Below are 7,938 nucleotides of genomic sequence, written 5' to 3'. Positions count from 1 at the left end.
AAACAAAGTACGTCATAAGAAATACGAAAATAACAAAAAAAAATTAAACTAACAACACTATAAGATAACTTAAGGTACTTGAAAATTAAAATAATTTAAAAAAGAACAAGACAATTAAAACACGAAAATAAAAGCAACAACATAATTGTATTCTCTAGTAAAATGAATAAACTTTAGTTTTGATTCCCAAAGAAGTCTCCAACTTCTAAATGAGTAATATCATCGAGGTTTTCAAAATCATCACCTTTAAAAGCATGATTTGCTCGGCATTATCATTATATTTGCTTGAAGGCCCTGCCTCAACATTATTTCGAAAGGCCAATGCGACTCCACCTGGGCACTAGCAGAAGAGGCTCTAATATTATTGGTCTTTCTTTTGATGGACCCTTGCCACGCCCACGTACATTCATATGCAGAGGCGAATCCAGGATTTCAAGAGGATGAGTGCACTATTGTGAAGAGGTGGATCTAGAATTTATATTTGACTAGTCTAACTTTAGTATCTTACCATTACTCACTACACTTTTAAAATTATAAGTTCAAAATTATATTCTTTTTGAGATTTTAGTAATTTTTACATATATATTTATACTCCGTGCCGAAAACAAGATCGTTTAGAGTGGGATTTGAATAGCCAATTTTACTTGTAGAGGCGCACCCAATAATAATTGCACTATAATAGTCTTTGAGCATGGGTTCACGCACACATAATTAAGTAATTTTGAAGAAATATAATATTGTTATACATAGTTTATAGAGAGGAGTATGGGTTCACTTGAACACATATCCCTCAACTTGGATATGCTTCTATTCATATGGCCTCAATAATTATTTTGTCTTCTTTCAGACTTATCATGTGCTGCTACCATATTCGCTTCTACGAATGGAGAAGATCTAGTAGGACGAACATGATTTTTCATCAAAAGGGTATTATGTTGCTCAGCCACCAGAAGGCATGAGATCAACTCAGAATATTATTTAAAACCCCTTTTATGGTATTGTTGTTGTAACACCAATTTGAGACATAAAAAATCGTAAGAGTCTTTTCCAACATGTACTCATCATTTATAACTTCCCCACATAATTTTAACTGGAAATTTATTCGAAATACAACAAAGTTATGCTCACTTACATTCTTAAAATCTTGCAACCGTAAGTGTATCCACTCATATCGAGCCCTTGACGATACCGTAACCTTAAGGTGATCATGCCTTTTCTTTAGACCAGTCTACAATTCAAGTGGATCTTTCACTATCAAATATTCAAACTTCAAACCTTCATCCAGATGATGTCGAAGGAAAATCATACCTTTCGATTTGTCCTGGCTCGATGCTTCATTACCATGAGTAATGGTGTCACAAAGACCTTTAATATCTAAGTGAATTTCAGCATCAAAAATCCATGATAAATAGTTCTTTCCAGAGATGTCAAGTGCCACAAATTCAGGTTATGATAAATTTGACATGGTAAAAGCTGAAGTAGAAAAAGTTAAATAAATTAAAAATAATAAAAACAACTAAAAATAAGTTTCTGAATGTTAATAAATCAGAAAGTTACGAGTTTAGTAGATCCCAACGATACACGTTGGCTATTGATATTGATGCAAATATAAGTTTATGCATATATCATCGTGATTAACTTATATATATAGCACTAAAACTTAATGATAATGCATGTTTCTGCTTATCTAGTTGTGAAGCACAAAGTTACAGAGTTACAATAGCAGCATAAACTAAAATCTAATCGTTGAGCCAATTAATTAGTATTCCAAGACATAAAATTTCGAGAAACATGAAACGATATATCATAGTGCTTTTATATTATCTAACATGTGTATGTTAATCATTTTTCCTCATATGCCTTAAATATATTCATAAAGTAATGGGTAAACTAAAAACTACAAATGCATATCTAAGCTAAATATACTCAAATAAGATACTGTACCATCAGATGTATTAGCAATGACCTATCAAATGGACTAACCGAAAATGAAATGGTAAGAATTAGCACACTAAAATGTATTATGTTTGTGTTCATTAAGTCAAACAATACCTGAAAGTAGAAATTCAAAATCTACGACGACGATTAGAGCATCGTGCTGACAACGTATTATGAAATAAAAGTAATTTGGTAAAATATAAATAAGAATCAGAGATAGAAAGAAGGAGCTTACTTCTTTTGGTGTGTCTTTCCACTGCCATTTACATAGCCTTTTATAGACATAAAATGTAAAGATTACTATAATAAAATAGTGCAAGGGATGTACATAAAGTATGAAAATCCATCCAAAAGTTATTCACACATGGACATTCATTCACATGCTATTTACAACACTTTTTAGCTTCCATTCCTTTTCTATTTATGGCAAATTTCGTAAAATAAGAAAAAAGGGAAAAAGAAAAAAAGAGAGGATGAACGAATTATTAGGCAGCTGAGTCAGCATTATAAGTTCACAACAGTGACAGTGTTCTTCATGAAAAACACACGTTCTCTGATTGGTGGAAAGGACCAAAAGTTCGCTGTCTGAATCCACCAGCGCGTGTAGTACTTGATATCTAAGAATCCACGGCCCCCACTACCCTCAAGTTGTAGGGATCCTATAAAATATAAATGAAAGGGGTTCCCTAATGTAGAAGATTCCATTGTTCTATTCTCTTTTTTGTTCCCCTCTTTTAAACATTGAACCAAATTAATTTGATGAATTGATTTATTTTTCAGTTTGGTATTATTTGATATTAATTGTAAAATTCACTAAATGATTTTACTTGGCATAAAATAAAAATTACACAAAATAAATACTCATATATGAAACTCAATTCGTTTCATAATGTTATAGGAACAACACCGTCTCATAACGAAAGAATTTTCCTAAAAAAAATGAACCCATGCTTTTTGGTAATTCGTATACACCTAATAAAAAAGAAATGAAAGTATAAGATTTTTGACATATCAACACAGTTTAATACTATGTTATAGTAGAACCAAGATTTCATTTTGATGGGTTTGAAATTTTAGAACAATTACTTCAAATACTAATAATTGGATTCTAGTATTTGTACATATTTACTCCCTTCGGTTCACAATAAGTGACCCGTTTATTTTTTCATTTTGGTTCAAAATAAGTGTTCAGCTAGGTAATCAAGGAAAAATTCAATTTGTTTTTACTCTTTTACCCTTATGTGCATATCCCTAAAAGGTTTTCTCACTCCTCACTATAACTATGTGACCAATATTTAATAAGGGTAGTTTAGTCATACTAGGTATTTTTGTATATGATTTAGCATTTTCTTAATAGGCGTGCTAAAAGGAAACTGGTCACTTATTGTGAACCAGAGGGAGTAATGAATTTTTTAATATAAATACATTATTTGCGCAAAAATTTCTAGATAATAGGGCTTCTAGCTCCACCGGAGTATAGTAGTTGTTATTTTTATCAAATTACATCAAGTAATACTTAATATATAAGTTTATCTATAATTAATTTATAAATGACTTTATTAAGGACCTTGATTATATAAATATTTTTTAACATGGTAAGTGTATTGGTCAAAATCTGACCGTCACGACCGAACTGACCAACGCCCCGCCTAAGTGACCGGGCAGTGAAAGATAACATAGCCCACTCTACATCCCTTTCCCGACATCCATCGAGTCGGAAAGAGCAGTGCCTAAGAGGATGACCATGACACATTGGAGGCGAGAGAGCGTCGAACCAAGTAAAGGGAAAGGGTGCTATAGTAAGGGAAAACCTTCGATTGGGGAGGATCCTCCCCCCATTTCTCTCTCCCAAGCTCTCTTCTTGTAATCTTGATATGAAAGAAGCAATCTACAGAAGAACATGTAAAGATGTCCCCCCATCGATCGATGGGAGTCACAATGTTGAATTTCGATAAGATCGTTTGCATTTTTTTCGTCCTATAACAGTCCATACAATTAGCTCTTTGATCTGGAATTTATTATGTCTGACTAAGATTTACGCCTTCATCATCTTCGATTGTTTTGTTAAAAAGGGTTTTGATATATTTTGAGTCAAACAATTTTGCACCGTATGTGGGGATTTCTTAGTGAAATTTTCTAGTCTCTCCCAGATCAAAGACAAGAAACACGATTATCCACCAAAAAGAGCGCTAAGGCAAACCCAACCCACGTGGGACAAAGGCGTAGCACAGAAGGGGAAGGAGAGCCGAGTAAAGTCACCGAATTAAGAAATTCTCGCCCCATCAACCATCGAAATGCCAAACAAAACAAACAATGTTACAAACCTGCTCTCCTTCACCGAACCACCGTAGAGGGGTAAGGAAAGTATCATTTTAGCTCACCTTCTACTCTTTGCTCAAGCAGGAATACAAACCTCGATCGAACGACGAAGGGTTACTATTTCAATAAGTTCGAAATAACACACTTTAAGGCCAAGGGCCTTCGCCAAAGAGAAGAGTTCGACCTCGATCAAACGACGATGGGTTACTATTTCGATAAGTTCAAAATAAGATCCTTTAAGGCCAAAGGCATTCGCCAATAAGAAGAGTTCGACCTCGATCAAACGACGAAGGGTTACTATTTCGATAAGTTCAAAATAACACCCTTTAAGGCCAAGGGCCTTCACCAAAGAGAAGAGCTCGGCCTCGATCGAACGATGACGGGTTACTATTTCGATAAGTTTGAAATAGCTCCCTTTAAGGCTAAGGGCCTTGGCCAAAAAGAATAGTTCGACCTCGATCGAACGACGACGGGTTACTATTTCGATAAGTTCGAAATAACACCCTTTAAGGCCAAGGGCCTTCGTCAAAAAGAAGAGTTTGACCTCGATCGAACGACGACAGGTTACTATTTCGATAAGTTCGAAATAATACCCTTTAAGGCCAAGGGCCTTCGCCAAAAAGAAAAGTTCGACCTTGATCGAACAATGACGGGTTACTATTTCGATAAGTTCAAAATAACACCCTTTAAGGCCAAGGGCCTTCGCCAAAGAGAAGAGTTCGACCTCGATCGAACGACGACGGGTTACTATTTCGATAAGCTCGAAATAACACCCTTTAAGGCCAAGAGCCTTCGCCAAAAAGAAGAGTTTGACCTCGATCGAACGACGACGGGTTACTATTTCAATAAGTTCAAAATAACATACTTTAAGGACAAGGGCTTTCGCCAAAGAGAAGAATTCGACCTCGATCGAACAACGACGGGTTACTATTTCGATAAGTTCGAAATAACACCCTTTAAGGCCAAGGGCCTTTGCCAAAGAGAAGAGTTCGACCTTGATCGAACGACGACGAGTTACTATTTCGATAATTTCGAAATAACACCCTTTAAGGCCAAGGGACTTCGCAAAGAGAAGAGTTCGATCTTGATCGAATGAGGACGGGTTACTATTTCGATAAGTTCGAAATAACACCCTTTAAGGCCAAGGGACTTTGCCAAAAAGAATAGTTCGACCTCGATCGAACGACGAAGGATTACTATTTTAATAAATTCGAAATAACACCCTTTAAGGCCAAGGGCCTTCGCCAAAGAGAAGAGTTATACCTTGATCGAACGACGACGGGTTACTATTTTGGTAAGTAATAACACCCTTTAAGGCCAAAGGCCTTCGCCAAAGAGAAGAGTTCGACCTTGATCGTACGACGACGGGTTAATATTTTGATAATTTCGAAATAACACCCTTTAAGTCCAAAGGCCTTCGGCAAAAAGAAGAGTTCGACCTCGATCGAACGACGACGGGTTACTATTTTGATAAGTTCGAAATAACACTCTTTAAGGCCAAGGGCCTTCGCCAAAAAGAAGAGTTCGACCTCGATCGAATGACGACAGGTTACTATTTTGATAAGTTCGAAATAACACCCTTTAAGGCCAAGGGCATTCGCCGAAAAGAAGCGTTCGACCTCGATCGAACGACGATGGGTTACTAGTTTGATAAGTTCGAAATAACACCCTTTAAGGCCAAGGGCCTTCGCCAAAAAGAAGAGTTTGACCTTGACCAAACGATGACGGGTTACTATTTCGATATGTTCGAAGTAACACCCTTTGAAGCCAAGGGCCTTCGCCAAAAAGAAGAGTTCGATCTCCATCGATCGACGACAGGTTACTATTTCGATAAGTTCGAAATAATACCCTATGAGGCCAAGGGCATTCGCCAAAAAGAAGAGTTTGACCTCGATTGAACGACGACGGGTTACTATTTTGATAAGTTTGAAATAACACCCTTTAAGTCCAAGGGCCTTCGCCAAAGGGAAAAGTTCAAAATATATCTAAGGCCAAGGGCCGTCAGTAAACAAAAGGGAAGAAAAGACTAGGACTCGCCATACGGGAATCCATCCCGTGCCAAAGTCACAAAAAAGTCAAAACAAAGATAAAGCACGAGGCAGATAACAACGAAAAAATTCGTCTTTGTACAAGGTCACCTCGCTAACGGTCACAGATTACATACTGCCCAAGCCAACAATTAAAAAAAAGAGAAGAAGAAAGAAAGGAACAACGACAATCAACAATGAATAAAAAAAGAAAACAGAAAACAGACTAAGACATCATTCTTTCACTCGGCGTCATCACCGCCACCATCATCTCCAGGAAGCTCTCCCTCATCATCCGCGCCCTCTTCGGCCTCCGGAGTCGCAAAGTCATAACTATAGTTTACACGGGCCTCCCGCGCCTATGCTTGTGCTTCTTCATATGTGGCCTCAGTAATATTGCTCGCCTCCCACAAACTCTAGTATATATCCCGCTGAGCTTCAGCATGAACCCAAAGCTCGTGTAGGCAGCAGGGAGCAACGACGGTGGAGGAAGATTCAACCTGAGCCAACAGTCGCCCATTTTCTGCCTCCAGTGTTGCGACCCGATCTCCCAGAACCGATGCCTCTTAATCAATCTCGCTAATGCGCTCCTCAAGCTTGGCCTCCTCCATAAGGGTAGTCGTCGCTCTTTTTGAATCCTGCTCGGACTGGAGGACGCGGATGGTATTCTCCAAGGCCGCCGCCCTCACCGAAGCCGCGGACCAAGCTCTCTCGATGCTTCCAACCCAGCAACCTTGTTCTCCAGCCCAGTCAATTTCCCGATCCATTCAGCGCTCAACGCCTCGACCTTAATCAAGTTCTAATCCATCTCTGACTACATTGACCTCAATTTCTCCTGCAGATGCTCGCACTCTGCAAAGACCCCCTTTACCCAACTTGAGCTCCTCGTCCTTTATTCGAAGTTGCTCCTCAAGCACACTCCTGCTGTGGATAGCCTACATCAATTCCTGGTCCCTTTTCTCTAACTCCTCACCAAGAGCCCGATTACCGGGGTTTGCCTTTATCCGCTCATGCATCTCGCGACACTTGTCGCGGTAGTGATGATATTTCTCCAACATCTTCAAGAAAATCTTGGCTCGAATGTTGGCCCTGTGAATGCTTTCCACTTCTACCATATACGTCTAAAAAATGTAAAGACGGGTTAGAATCGTATCGTCAAGAAAGGTGAGGGAAAGAGGAAGTAAGCGTAACATACCCTTAAGCCTAACGGCCACCTCATCCATCAAATCAACATCAAGAACGGACCGAAGGGCCGCATTCTCGGCTGTGGAGCATAACATGCTAAACTGCGGCACCAGATCCTCCATGTCCCCCAAGAGATTGGTATCCGAAGGGATCTCAAGAATATGGGTCGAGCCTCTTGCACGAACCATCGAGTAAGTAAGGCCCTCCTCAAACATCCTGACATCATCAGGGTCGACGTCTGACTCAGATTTGTAATCGTCGACCACCACGCCTTTTCCTCTTTCAGCAGCTGAAAAGGAAGCACGACCAACTGCATAGGATGAGGGTACGTCCGAAACTATAACGGCGGCCCCAAAAGTCTGACCTTCCACCACTATAGATTGTTGACCACCGACAATGGCGGGAATCTCTGATTGAGCCAAGGCAATGGTTGGTTCCATCCCTATGAGGAGCTACGACAACCCCCTTG

This window comes from Nicotiana tabacum, chromosome 3 (assembly GCF_000715075.1).
Source record: "Nicotiana tabacum cultivar K326 chromosome 3, ASM71507v2, whole genome shotgun sequence".
Classification (NCBI taxonomy): Eukaryota; Viridiplantae; Streptophyta; class Magnoliopsida; order Solanales; family Solanaceae; genus Nicotiana; species Nicotiana tabacum.
Note: the sequence above shows the minus strand (reverse complement) of the source record.